Source organism: Phocoena phocoena, chromosome 2, assembly GCF_963924675.1.
Source record: "Phocoena phocoena chromosome 2, mPhoPho1.1, whole genome shotgun sequence".
NCBI classification, from domain to species: domain Eukaryota; kingdom Metazoa; phylum Chordata; class Mammalia; order Artiodactyla; family Phocoenidae; genus Phocoena; species Phocoena phocoena.
The window spans coordinates 105,881,501-105,893,431 of NC_089220.1; positions in this window are offsets into that span (position 1 = coordinate 105,881,501).

Genomic DNA, 11,931 nt, shown 5'->3' on the forward strand with positions numbered 1-11,931 from the left:
CACAGTTCCCTGCCTCTGTCTCCGCCCCCCACACATGATACAAGCAGAGCTGGGACCGTACATCCAACTTTATGCTCTTTACTCTGACCATGAGGTTATGCAGGATTCAGGGTGCCGTTGCAGACGCTCCTGCACGTGGGTGACTTCTGGAATCTGGGCAGGAACTCCAGTGCTCTGCAATAATAATTATCATCATAAACAGTTGGCGGCCCCTGCACCCAGGAAATTCGTTTTTCGGGGCCAGGTCTGTGCTGTGATGGACACCCCTCCTCAGGGGGAGAGACTGAAGAGCATGGGAGTCTATAAAACCACAGCTGATTCTCAGAGCCAGATGAAAGAGCCGCCATGCCGAGTAGCTGGACACTGAGGGCAGTCAGAAATGCCCCTGCAAGGGCAGTTTGGGGAGCATTGGGCCTAGTCTTCCGTGAGCCATGTCATCTAATTGCTTCAGGTCAGCTTTGGTTCAGGGGGTGACTAAGTCCGTTTAGATGTTGGGTCCAAGTATCTGCATCTGAGAAGAAAAAGAAATCATAGACTATCAGAGCTGGAAGGGGCCAGTGTGGACCACAGTCCCTCCTGAGAACCTCAAGCCGTGCCCCTCTGCCTTCCTCAGGAGCGCTCCCTCTTTTCAGGGGTGGATCCACAACCTTTTAGCATCATGTATCCCTAACCCTCCAGCCACATTCGACATGACCAAGCATGCACCCAGCCAGGCCAGTCATATACTCTCTCCTGGAACTGGAAATCTGATACACTGGTCAGTTTCTGTTGGGATCTTTACCCAGGAAGACTCATTTTTCTGGATAGCATGCCGAGTGGAAGCCAGACTAGAGAGAAGAATATGGGAAACTTGGACCTCATTCCAGAGAGAAACAGCTCAAGGAGGTGGCCCATGTGAAGAAGATGGCAAAAAACACCCACCAAGATACAAAACGTCTTTTGCCTCCTTGCTTTAGTTAATTAACAATTAACAGTGCCTTGCACATAGCTGCCACTGAAAAGTTTATTGGATGCTTGAATGAATGATCAAAAACACGTGGAGCCTAATCATAGTATAAATCTGAGGGAGAAGCAAATAGGCACTGAGCTGCTCAAAATTAGGGACCAGATTTATATAAAGTTCAAAAACAGGGTAGTGGTTACCCTTAGGGAGATAATATGTGGAAGGTGGAAAAAAGGGCTTCTGGAATGTTCTGATTCCCAATATAGACGCTGCTGAGTCTGTGAAAATCGGGTTGAAGCATATGTATATGATACATGTACATCTCTGTATGTATGTCAATAAGAAGTTTAAAAATAAAACAGAAAGGGATTAGGTCTTGACTTGCCCCCAGAGCCCACCTGATAGGGTTCTGGTAGGGGTTCAAGGTCCCACCTCCCCAGCATTTTCATGCAAGAGATATCTGGTTAAATAACCAAAGTGGCCTGGAAGAGAACAGGAATCTGAGGGCCAAGTCACAGAAGAGCAGCCTCGTTCTGAGAAGAGTTTGGGGTAGAGAAAAGAGTTCATTGCCTAGAAGACAACCCCAAATGGTGTGATAATAATGTGTTTGGGCTAATGTTTTAGACAGAGACCCACAAAGACGCATATGTGTACATGTTCACATGCCTTGGACCTTTTGATAAATTCGTAATAATTATAGGAGTAATATTTATTGAAACTTTCCACATGACAGGCACTGTGGTTTACATTCATTAATCAGCTCAATTATCACAACAACCTGATGAAGTGGGAACTATTATCCTCATTTTTCAGTTGAAGAAACTGATGCACAGAGAGGTTTAGTGACTTGGCTAATGTCACACAGCTAATAAATGACAAAATCAGGTTGGGCTAATTCCAAAGCCTATGTTTTTCAAATAATGCTTTCCAACTCCGTAAAAAATGTACAAATAGAAGTGTGTACCCTTGATTCCTCTGTGTGAAATACAAGAAATGACCTCTTTCATTCATCAGTGGTTTATACTAATGACATATCTGGTAGAAAGACAAGTGAGCTTGTTTGTTTTGAGGAGTAAACAGGACTTGCTGATCCCTTTCCCACACATGACTGTTGAATGGGAAGCAACAGACACAGTGGTTCTCTTATGAAACTTAATCCTCCTAAAAAATTTTATGAGGTGGGTATTCTTGTCTGTAGTTTGCAGAAGGAGAAACTGAGGCTAGGAGAGATTAAAGGGCCTTCATCCCTATTCAGATTCTAGCCTAGGTGATGCCAACGCCCAAGAAGGCATTTTTAACCCCAAACAAGGCAGTCTGTCTCCCAGTGTTGAGTTCTGAAATGTGACCCACTTGGCTGTTGGGTTGAACAAGAGAACTCGTATGTGTCCTGGGCTTGCCCCGGATCAGGTGTGCTCACTGAGTGAGTTGTGACTTCTTGGGGCTTCTGTTTGTCTCTGGCAATTCCAGGGCTCCCAGGCCCAGCAGCTCAGCAGGTACCAAGAAGCAATCACATTGAGTCCACAAGAATCCAGAGAGCAAGAAGCGTCAGCATTTGTGCCTTGGAGGAATTTGGCTGAAGACTGAGAAGTCACAAGCCATGCCAGCTTCCTCAGAGGACAGAAGGACATGAGTAATGGCTCCCCCACTGACCACACACCTGGGGGAAGCACATCATTTGCAGCCATGTGTTCACCATCCTTGTGCAGACGGCAAGGCTGATGGAGAGTGAGCAGAGGTGAAAACAGGCTAGAGTGATCTTTGTCTTCTATCCTTTTAGCTGGGAAGATGCTGACTGCCAGCTTTCCTATTGCTGTTAATGATGTGAAAGTACAAATTATTGCGACTGCACTTTTTTTAATGCGCCCGTGCAACGTTTGTTCGCTCAATAAACGTGTTAGCTAGTGGGAAGCAGCAGCATAGCACAGGGAGATCAGCTCGGTGCTTTGCGACGACCTAGAGGGGTGGGAGGGAGGCTCAAGAGGGAGGGGATCGGGGGATATATGTATGCATATGGCTGATTCACTTTGTTGTACAACAGAAACTAACATGGCGTTGTGAGGCAATTATACTCCAATAAAGATGTATAAAAAATAAATAAAAATTTAAAAAGATAAACGTGTTGTGGGCCTGCTGTCATCAAGCATTTGCAGGGGTGATATAGTCTAGTGGTTAAGAAGGTAAACTTTGGCGCCTGTCTGAATTGGGTTCAAGTCCTACCCTTGTTCAACCTAGTCTAGTAAGAGTCTGCTGCTGTTATTACTTGTGCCATTATTACTTAGGACTCAGTGCAAGTCCTAAGCTGGGTGCTAGGGGAAGAGGGATAGTACTCAAGGAGTGTTCCTGCTAGAAGAGGCATTAAGACAGGCACACAAATAGCCTGTGATTGTGAAATAGGACACATGCAGAATATGGCAAGGAACCTAACAGGTAATTCAGAGTTATAAGCCCTGTTCCTTTCATATTGTTCCTTTGGAGGGTCTCATATTTACATATAAAGCATCGTTGCCAGAGTCCTTTATTAAAGGAGTCTCTGAACATTCATTGATTTTTTAAATTATTATTATAAAAATAAAACATGTTCATTTTTGAAACTTTGAAACGTACAGAAAGCATTTCAGAAATTTCTTCTAATTCCATCATCTAAGAAACCATAGTCAATATTTTGCTATATATCCTTTTATTTGCATTTTTTCCAAAAGTATTTTTGAGCTCCACATTTGGAGCCTCTATTCCCTTACACTTGGTAGCACATTCTTTTGACTTTGCCTCACGAGGCAAATCTTTATCCTTTGAAGGTAGGTTGGTGTTTTGGAACATTCTTAAGTTGCCAGGAACCAGGTTTGGCAAATTTGGTTAGTGGTCAAGCTGAAGGCATGTTGCTTTCGGTTCAAACACAGAATGGTAAAGAAATGAAACTCATTTTATTAGGTGGCTTGTAAAATAGCACTAACAACCATTCCAGGGGGTAGCTTGAAACTGAGTTTGCCACAAGCAGTGGCTTAGAAATAAAGGATCTCATGGAAGGCCAGAATGCTGGGCTGGACCACTTTATTTTTTAATTGATTTTTTTTTTTTTTTTTGGCCGCACTGAATGGCATGTGGGAGCTTAGTTCACTCACCAAGGATGGAACCCACGCCCCCTGCAGTGGGAGCGCAAAGTCCTAACCCCTGGACCACCAGGGAATTCCCCATTTTTTAATTGATTTTTAATTTCTGTGTCGCTTTGGCTTGTGTACGTGCCAAAGTGGATTTTCCTTCCTCTGAAAGACTTGGGCAGTGATAAGACTTCTGGAATTTTCTGTGATCCACTCAGGAATATATTTTAAAACAACAGTAAGAAAAATAAAAAATTGTTAACACTTTAATTGTATAATTCATAAAAATATTCTACTTATACAAACTAAACCTTAAAGATATGGCTACACTCCTTTTTGACCACCATATCCAATCCTAAACCCCCTCCTCTCTCCCCAGAGGAAGTGAATTCAATTATCAGATTGAGGTGCAAATTTCCAAAATTTTTTATGTTTGTGTGTATACATATACATTATACATATGTACTATATATATCAAACATATCATTTTTTACTAAATTGTATCATGGTATGTGTGATTCACTGCTTGCATTTTTCACTCAACTGAATGAAAACCGACCACTTTAACGGGGACAAAACTCATTTAAATATTTAAGTTCTGGTTCATTTCCTTTTGAAATAAGCTCTTAACTTTATGAACAGGCATTGGGAGAATTTAGAATAGTCATCAGACAAGTCAGCAGAGGCACATAAGAACTTCCACACTGAGCTAGCCCTAGAATTTATCAGCTCATTATTGTGTGTCTGACAGTGGCACCAAGGAATGCAGTGGGTAGTATGGGCTGAGATCAAACTCCAGGATTAGAGACATCCTAAAACATTCCCATTATTCTTCATGCCCCATGCTGCAACTGTCCTCCACAAACATATCAGGCTTCTTAAGAACCTATTTCTATTTCCAACTTGCTTCATCTTTAGGGGATAATGAATTCGATGAGTTCTATCTGCTGTGAGAAAGACGTTTGCATCCCATTGTCACCATCTGATCTAGAACATTAACTAGGTTTTGTCTCTTATCTTCACATATTTTCATAGATATCAAAAGAGGATTTTGCTTCAGGGAAATGTGTGTAGACATCCTCTTGTTGCTTCCATTTGGCATGAACAGTAGAGGGAAGGATTAAAGTTGGGAGCCAAGGGTAAAAGCATCAGAACTAAACTGGCTGGCATGGAGGTACATGGATCCCATGATTTTCTCCAACCTCTTCCCAAGGCAGATGTCACACACACCTCAGTCAGGATCTGTAGCAGCTCCACAGCTTGGGGAGGAACAAGAAAAGGAACAGAGCTGGTAATGCCATGTCTCCCGCAAGAAAAGCCTCCCTTGGGTGGTATTTTAGGACATTAGCTCAGGCTGCCTTGTCCTCAGTCATCTCACTGGCATTTAAGTAGCCCCTTGGGTTACAGATCATGGCAGGTGCTGGGAAGTAAAGAAGGCCATGCTAAAAATACCCAGCCTCTTCTGGAACTCGGCTGGCAGCCGGAGCTCTCTCCTCCAGTGCCAGGACCTTAGAAAAAGAACAGAGAATTTCCTTCACCTCAAGCAGCAAGAAAGGTCTGGCTCCCTCCACCACTGAAGTTACTGAGGTGGAAATAGTCCTCTGGAGAAAACATACTCAAAGATGCACTTCTACTGAGAAATAGCAATTTCTACTAAATCAAGAGAACAGGCTCTCTTAAGGAGAAGCCAGGGTCCCAGTAGAAAACACCTGGAGAAAAGGATTTTGCTAGTCAGGCAAGAAGGGGTCTTTACAAAAACAAGCAAGTTCACTGCCTACTTGCAGTATCCTAGATCCACCCCTAGGCCTCCAAACCAAATCATCTCAACTGAAAACAAAGTTGTTGGCAGTGGGTGGACATAGGCACAGGAACAAAATTTTAGAAATCCCGGTTTCGACTTGACCTAATTCAGCGGACCTCCTAGAGCCTGGATGGGTGGGAGGCAGACCTCAGTTCCAGCAGGAGGCACCGGGGTTGTCCACATCCACGGTATTTTTCATCAGGTTTCACGGTGTGCAGAGTAAGCGTGGAGCTCTGCTCACCACTTGGGAGGCTGCAGAGATCACTTTCACATATGTTCCTGTTAAGGACATCAGTGGAAACTTGAGAACCAAGTATAAAAATATAAAAATAAATAGGTGGCATCCAATACAAAAGAATGTAGGCATTGCCAGGAAGCAATGATTAAAACCATTCCAAAGCTTCGATATGGCTCCTGAGGCTGGCTCAAGTCTCTGGAAGCCTGTAGATGCTTTCATGTCTGCCCAGGCTATGGCTTGAGGAAGCACTAGATGCTGTCCTGACCACATATTTTGTCTTCATTTTCCCCCAAACATATGGCCTGGATTGACTGGTGACTCATTCCTTTGCTGACCCAAAAGTTTTGAAAGAAGGAGATGTAGATCTCTCACAATTACTTCAAACTCTCCCTTCGAACAAAATCAATGTACTTGCCTATCTCTGTGAAGATGTCCTTCTTGTCCAGTCTTGGGCCATAAACAGGAGAGTAGGCAAGGTTGCGTTGGCCCAGCCGTCCTCTTTCACCAGGTTCTCCCATCAGCCGAGAATGAGGGTGCCTTTAGGAGCCTGGGCTGCAGTCCTGAGCTGGCCCACGAAGGGTGAGACACTCCTTCAGTCCCAGTCTCACTACTATCACCTTTTAACCATGTTCATATGTAGAAAAGACCTCTGGTGGTCCCCTCTCCTCTCCTCTTCACCTTATAATGTGTTGCTTTTAAATATGGAATCAAATATTCATATAAAACCAGGTTGGGAATGGTTAATCAAAAGAGCACCATTGCTGGGAGCTGGGGCATCCACGTCCTTGTTCCTGCACAGCCACCTCCCAGCTGGATGATCTTGAGTCATCACCACCTTTGGTTTTCTCATCTGTAGAGTGAGGATAATAGCACTCAACCTGATGCTGTCATAAGAGGTTGTGAGGAAGAGAGAGTGAACTTGAAGGTGCCTGCTAAACTTTACATCCATAGGGAATAGTGCCATTCTTGAGACAGCTAAATTTCACATGTCGGCTGGATTAAACCTATACATAGTTGCTGCTGTTTAAAAAAGATAAGATGTAAGGCAGGAAAACTTATGGCCTTTTGTTGTACTGGGAGAACCATTTTGCCTGTGCAAACCCTCCAGGTAGCAAGAGTACTCAGGGGCCTCGCTGCAGAATCAGGACCAGCTGTGTGTCACTAAACAGTGAAGGAAGACATTCACAATGGCCTAAAGACCTTTCTCAGAGCTCCAAACCCTGCCTGGAAACAGGGCATATTTTCCTCAGGTTCTTGATGGTGGTACCACAAACCCTTAAGAAAGAAAACACTCTTGTGTATGAGAAGAACATGCTGTATCTTGTTCCATGGGACATGACACGCTGCATTCCAAAACCCAGTGCAAGAAGCAATTGTCTGTCAACTTAATTACAGATTCTTCACTTTCCTTTAATTGCTTGAGTCAGCACTGTGCACTCTGGGGGAGTCACGGTACACAGAGAGGCATTGCTGCTAAGCAATGTGGGACTATCAGGTAATTAGGTTTTTGTTTTGTGGTTTTAAACAAACAGACCCTGATGTACATATTCAAGTGAGTCTTTCTGTTAAAGGTGCTGCATTAGTAAGCTGTGCTCATGTTGACTCTTTTCTAACCAAATATTGGGAAGTGTAGTCTGATAAGTATGGGCACTCTAATGGGAGGAAAGGGACAGTGTACTTAACATTAAAGCTCTCCTAGAAAGCCTGCGATATGTTCCTCACAGCTATAGGGGGGCCCAGGCAGCATTTGGGACCATGGTAACATAGGTGGAAAAACATATTAAATGACCCCCAGAAAGAGGGTTTTACACTGCAATATACATAGATGCTTTCCCTGGAGGAAAAGATCCATGTCCTTACCCACCTTTCCTGATCCCATAAACTCTAGTTAAATGCTTTGCACACAAAAGGTGTTCAATAAATATCTGTGGAACCTTTGTCCTATCCTGTCACAATACTTACATTCATTCTTCAGAAAGTAAAACATAGAGTCCCTATTTTGAGTGGAAATAAGTCTTTTGAGCCTAGTTTTGTTATGGTTCCTTCCCAGAAACTCTTTCTCCTGCTTACTTGTATGGTTAATAGCCAAGAAACAGTCATTCAACAAACATTTATGGGGAGATGACTGAATACCAAGCACAGGGGAAATCTGGAAATACCAAGGACTTTCTTGGTGTTCACCCAGAACCTCTGGACCAAGGATCCTGTGCAGGCTCCCACACCACCACGATTTGGTCAGTTTTTTAACTTTCAAGGAACACAGACTCTCTCATGTAAGCTCAGGAAAGAAAGGGGGTGATTATAAGGACCCCTGGAACTGAGATTTGGTCATCATCTCCCAGTCTATTTCTTTCAGTGGTGCTTCTGTTTATCTTGATATGTCTACTCCATTTTCTTTCTCTACAACCAGACTTCTCTGCTTCCTCATAACTTAAACGATACATGGCCTATTGTGGCATATTAGTCAGGAGAAGCTAGTTATGCTTCAGTAACAAATAGCCCCCAGATCTCGGTGGCCTAAAATAGCAAAGTTTTTATCTCACTCATACTACCTGTCCACCAAGGGTTAGTTGGGGAGAGAGAGAGATGTCTACTTATCACAGCCACTTGGGAACCCAGACTGACAGAACAGCAACAACCTTGAAAAAGAACATGGTATGGCATATATTATTATGGTGGCCACCATAAGTCACTTTCGTTCACATTTCTTTGGCCAAAGCAAGTCAAATGAAAAAACAAAAAGTCAGATGACCACACCTAACTTAACTGGGTGGGGATGTGCAATCCTACCAAGACCTGACTGGGAAGAAAGCCCAAATATCTGTGAATAGCCTTAATCACCCTCCTACAAGGCATCTCTGGCCCAAGATTGCAACCCCTTTTTTTTCAGCAGCCTCAGCTATTGATTCATATTTTTCATGCTCCTTAGTTCAAACTACAGTGAAATAGAAGCTGAGGGACACAGTCCATTTCTGCCTGACAGGCCACAACACTAGGTCCCTGGTTAGCCTATGGATCTGTCCTTAAGTCACAGCCAATCAGGTGGGGTAAGGGATATACACTGTATCCCATGGCTGTCTAGCCCACCCCTCTTGATGCTATCCAGGGACCAGGAGATCTGTCCAGTACAGAAGAAATTGTTGTTTAAGTCACAATATTTTTTGCTGGTCCTAGCCCTTGATAATAGAAAGGTCATGGATGGTGCAGTCCATGAAGCTGGGGTTAGTCTGGCTGATGGAGAGTCATGGGGCGTAATCTCAACAGTAGTGAAATGGAAATGACTGAGTCCAGTTAACCTGCTATGTTAACCCACCAGTCTAGGGATGTGGTACCAAGGGATTTTAAAGATTAGCTTTGTGCAGCTCCATTACCACACCGGACACCACAGTCTTTGACCTCTGAACATAGCCCTAGGTGAGAGGGGCAGTGAGGGGAAGAGAAATGGATGGCTTCAGTTTACATAATAAGACCTGAACCTGGAATTCAAGCCCCTTCACCATATACCACCCGTCCCCCCCCCATCTATCTTTCCAGTCTCGCGTCCCAGTTCACCCCCAAGTGAACCTACTGTCGGACCACCATCAAACATTGTCTTTTCTTCCCTTGGCTCATACAATACCCTCCACTCTATCTAACTGCTATCCTTCCGCTAAAATCAGTTTAAAAACCACCACGTTTCAGAGAAGTTTTTATCTGTCTACTCTGACCTAGTCATTTCTATTTCTTCCTCTGGATTTTTATAACCTTGCTCATGCTGGAACACCTGGATGGCATGGATGTGTCTGTCTTATTTGGGGATCCTGGAGCCTAGTGCCTGCCTGGCATACAACAGGTGCTCACCAGTGGTATGTTTGAATGGATTGTCTGTAACACCAGTTCACTTAAGGAAACTTTAGCGCGTTCCTGTGCTACGTTTGGCACAATGGAGAAAAGTCGGTAATATATGGTCCCTCTAGGAGTTTCTCTAGTTCAGTTGTGTCATTTTATAGATGAGAAAACTGAGGCCCAGAGAGGAGAAATGACTTGCCCTCTGCCACCCAAGCAGCCACAATTTACTGAGCAATTTGCTATGTGCTAGACAAAACGCTTTTCATTCTTTATCTCATTTTCATCCTTGTAACAATCCTACGAGGGAAGACTTTGTACACCTATTTTACAGAAGAGAGAACTGAGGCTTAAAGAGGTTATAACATGGTTAAGGCCACCCTGCAAGGAGGTAGCCAGGCCAGGTTTTGATCCCAGGATCTAACTCTGGGGTCTCTATTCATACCCCCTGTGCTGAGCCCCAAGCTGGGGAGTCAGCCCCCTGTGGTCATCGCATCTGTATATCACCCATAGGCCTTGAACTTTGTCAGTGCCCCAGTGGCTGGGTTCACATCTGGTGATTAAAGGGTCCTGGTGAATTTCTGTGCCATGCAGTGCCTATGTACACAAATCTAATGTTCTGACCATCAGGTCAGGGTATTTTTTTTCCCCTCCTGGGCAGTTGGGTTAGTGAAAGAAACCTGATAAAATCCTGGAGAGGAACTTGATCGTTCTCTGAAGGAGTTACAAGTTGTTTGGCCTGCCTAAACTGCTCAGATACCGTCCGGGGAATATTCGGTATCCATGTAGTACAGGTTGTGAATTATTCTGCGGGGACTGTTAACAAGACCCTCACCAGCTCTGCCTCAGCCAGTCTCAAGCAGGGCTTTGGGGCAGCCCCTTTTCTTCTCCTCCCACCAAAGCTCTGAAAAGAGTAGGCTTTTCCCCAATGGGGGCTGGGAAGAGCAAGAGGTATAGGGAAATCCTCCTGCCTCTAAGCAGAGCTTACTCTACAGAACTGGGTCTGTTCCCTCCTCAGAGCTATAGCTGTGGATGCAATGACTTGGCAGGGGTCACATTTATCCCATGTTTTGGCAACCTAGTACCTGAATGCCTAACATGGAAAGAGACCAACTCCCTAAAATCAGTGTAAGAAAAATTATTAAAAGTTAGATATGGAAGTACCTCAGGGATCATCTACAGCCCTGGATTTAAAGATGAGGGAACTGCAGTGCTGAGGCTAAGTCACTTGTCAAGGTCACAGAGCTGCTGGTGATAGAGACCAAAGACCAGGTTGCCTGAGTCTAAACTCAAGGGTCTTTCCCCTTAAACTCACACACACCCACCTACACACCAACAAACTCACCCCACCCTTTGCGGAAGTATGGCACACAGGCACACGCAGAACTGAGTCAGCTGGGTCCTATGTCCCTAACGTATACTACTGTCCCTCCTCTGGGGGACAGCGCACCGCATAAGACAGATTCTCAGACATTCTGACCGGTACCAGCAGAGAAATTCTCAAGAGCAGCACCCCAGGCCTTCCTCCCAACTCTTCCTTTCTCTGCTCCAATTGAGTTTCCAGAACGTGAGAGCCCAGGCCGATACCCGGCAGTCTGGGAGCTGCCGGGAGAAGCGCGGGGCGGGTGTCCGGAGCGCACGGGCCCGGGCGCCGGGTACGGGGCCTGATGCTTAGCGCGCCCGGGTCTGGCGGCTCAAGGGGGCGACGAGCATCCACTACCTGCCCCTCTCCTCCGGCCTCCTGTGACTCAGGACGGCTCGACTGGGGACCCTAAAGGCGGGGCATGGACCCTGGGAGGAGGAGTTGCGGAGGGCGGAGGGCAGAGCTTAGCGCCTCGGCCCCGGCTCGGACCCCGCGAGGCCCCGGTGCCCTCTCCCCGGAGTGCAGGTTTGGAAGGCGGGAGGCCTCGCCCGGCCGCCGCCTCGGCTGCTCGGGTCCCCATATATAGTCATATCCACCGTCAACTGGGAGGCCGGCAGGCAGCAGCAAATGGGCGAGCGGCCCCCGCGGGAGCAGCGGGGAGGGCGC